Source organism: Opisthorchis viverrini (genome assembly GCF_000715545.1).
Source record: "Opisthorchis viverrini unplaced genomic scaffold opera_v5_148, whole genome shotgun sequence".
In the NCBI taxonomy this organism is placed as follows: Eukaryota; Metazoa; Platyhelminthes; class Trematoda; order Opisthorchiida; family Opisthorchiidae; genus Opisthorchis; species Opisthorchis viverrini.
This window is the reverse complement of record NW_008751805.1, coordinates 624,261-627,423: the sequence shown is the minus strand read 5'-3', so window position 1 is coordinate 627,423 and position 3,163 is coordinate 624,261.

Genomic DNA, 3,163 nt, shown 5'->3' with positions numbered 1-3,163 from the left:
GTAGTTTAATCAAGCTGAAGCTTGTTGCAAAAGCTATCTGTCTAGATGAGCCGCGTGTTTTCTCGCGAAATACCGTCAAGCTCTACAAATCTGTGTACAATTTGATTGTTCTGACTGATTTAAAACATGTTTTGGGTGTGCTTCTAACAGTTCGAGAAGCAAGCACGTTTTCACCCGATTTCCAAAGAGACTCTTATGAAGAAATTGCTTTTATTCCCTTCAGTCTTAATGAAAGTTTTTATTAGCTTCACTGAAAATGATCGCAACATATTTGTGCATGTGGCCGTCAAAGACTTATAAACAATATTTTTTTCTGTGGCTGCTGTACGTGTTAGAAGGTGGCCTCCGAAACGAATCAGCAGTCAAGAAAACAGACGAAGTGTGTAATTTGGAAGCGTTTCCTAATTACGAAAAATGGAGGAAACGCCTGCTTGATTGCACTGTATTCAAAGAGCCTCAGAAAACATCCTTAGTGGTTCATTACCATCTTGTTCACGTTCTCAAGCCGAGCCAGTCTGTGTATGTCGTTCTGCAAGTCGAATAACTGGGTACGTACAAAGTTTGCTGGCCTAGTGCCACTGATATTTGACGGGCTACAGCAAGGACTTACTAACCAAAGCGCAAACGTCAGACACTGGGCTTGCTGCGATAGATAAGTACATGACAATGTGATCTCATTATGATAGGTGGTAGGCATTCAGTCGAGGCTAGTTCACGCGAGTGATAACAGCCACTGTTGACAGAATCAAAAAGTAATCTACAGCCATAAGTTCCGCTGGAATACAACAAACTGTTATTGCGGTGTACATGAGGAGTCCTGGTCGTCAACGGAACGCAATTTACCAGCCTTTTGAACAAGGTCTTTTCAAAACAGCCGGTTTGTGGCTAGTAGGAACAGGTCCTTATATGTCTTGATCATGGGATTTTGGTTGGTCAGCTTCTGTGAACAACGAACAGTGTGATTTTGGCTTGCTCAAGAGATTGTCGGAGAGTAACGGAGAGACGTTCATAAAGGAAAATATGACGAAAAAAGCGAGCGGTCAGTGTCCTGTTCGTCCATGACGTTCTGCTAAGCCACATCCGCGTAAAGCAAAGAGAAAACGCGTGCTACATATGGCACCAGATTCGTTGCTCTGGTTCATCATTCTCTGCGATTTGAAGTTTTCTGACCACGTGCCAGGCAAGATGCATCTTTTTGCCATAATTTTCTGCTTTTACACGCCATCTTTAAACCCTAAAGATATTAATGTGTTTGAGCTTGATACCTTCTTCCAAAAGTACGATAAACTCCTGGTAACGTGTTTGCCTTCCCCTGCCAGTTCAGGCATGACCAAGTCTGCGTTGAAATTTGCCCACTGGTTATGACGCCGTCCCTTCTTCGTGTAAGCCCCCATCCTTCTTTTACTCTGACCGTGACCGTATTATCATGCCTGAAGTATGCCAACCACTTGTTGGGAACGAACATTATCATTATCACATATATGCAATGTTTGTTGAAGTTCTGCATCAGCAGTTACATGTATTTTATCGTGCGGCCCGTTTGGACACTACCCCAACTACTCTCCTTTTTGGTCAACCTCACTTTACACTCCAGCATGAAAGATAACTCCTAAGAACATCATTGTCTTAATCATTTTTCGCCAGACGGCCGCGTATGTATCTTCATTCTTTTCGGAGTACCTAGGACCACTACCCTCGAGGCTGCGATATCGTCTCTTAGAGGATAAGCATATAGATAAAGCTTAAACAACATATTCACAGGCTCCGGAGCCGAGGCTAATGTGCTCCGGCGTATTTAACACCGGGTCCAGCAGACCCACTTGTCCCATCTAATTTTCAACCCTGCGCAACTGAGTGTTCTTGAGACTCGGAGATTGCGCTTTCCAAGAAGCGAACACAATTTTTGTGGCTGCTTCCCCCATTTGTTTGTTCATTCAGCAATTAAGAGTATCGGGAGAAAAGTGCCAGGGGCCTAAACGCTTTACGCTCGTTCCTTGGTCACCGGCAGCAAACATTAACGACAATCAGAAATAATCCAATCGGATTACGGAATACCCCGGCTGCTTAAAACCAAGAACGCAAAGTACTATCAAGTACTTCATTATCTGGGGGAAATCCTGCTGTGCCGGTACAGTCTTTAAGGAGTTTAACATCACGCAAAAAATTAAGTAGAGTCGCTTGCACCCAATATGATGACCTAAGCATAAAATATATTGTTTAGAACATTTTATCAAAGCTAAGGTTTGAATGAGTAAAGTTGGTACATGGTTTTTGTTCTGGTGAGCTATGTTTTTGCAGTAACAATCCGAACATCGAAGCTGAAAAAAATCAGTTCGTGCATGCCTTTTTATCGCCTTAACGAGAAGTAAAAATTGTTACCAGAAAGAAGGTCGAATAGGTACTTCGTTGTGGAGGCTGCGGCTGAATCAGCTTAAGAAACAGACGTTTCACAGGTGGTGACCACACGTGTCTGGGTATGTCTGAGTCAGCGCCTCAACCAGCTTTAGTTTCACTTCTTCAAACTGATTTTGTTGCCTATCAGAGCTAGCCTTAATGTTGGGCCGGCAAGCGGCATGATCTTCAGGGAAATCATCTGGTAAATAAGTGTGTTGACCGCTCTGCTGAGTTCCGCCTAACAACAAATACCTTGTATACAACAGAGCCTAATTGAACATAATGTCCAAACCTGCCAGAAAACGTGAATTTATAAGGTTGACGAAAATCATGGATAGTTTTGCAGATATAATGACTTAGAATTTGATGCTGTCTTCCGTTGAATCGCTGAAGCCAAACACGCGATAGGATCAACTTCCTATCTAGATTTTACTGGCATTCTCAGGTTTAAAAGACATTTTGAGCAATCAGCGTCATCGTAGCAGTCATTAAAACATAAATCGTTAAGGGTCTGAGGAAATTTAGGCTAGCAGTTTACACATTGGATTCACACTATTCCATAAAGTGTGTAAGAATTATGCAAAACCGTACTTAGACAACCTAGCTTTCAAGTGTGGTCTTGTGCTGCGTTCTAAAATTTAGCTAATTTTTAATAGATGTCAGGCCTCAGGAAATATGAGAATAGTCAGAAATGCCTGGTACTCCTGTAAAGGTCGAGCAATCAGGAAGCTGGACAGTGGTGAAGCTGGAAGTGAATACACTCTTTCTC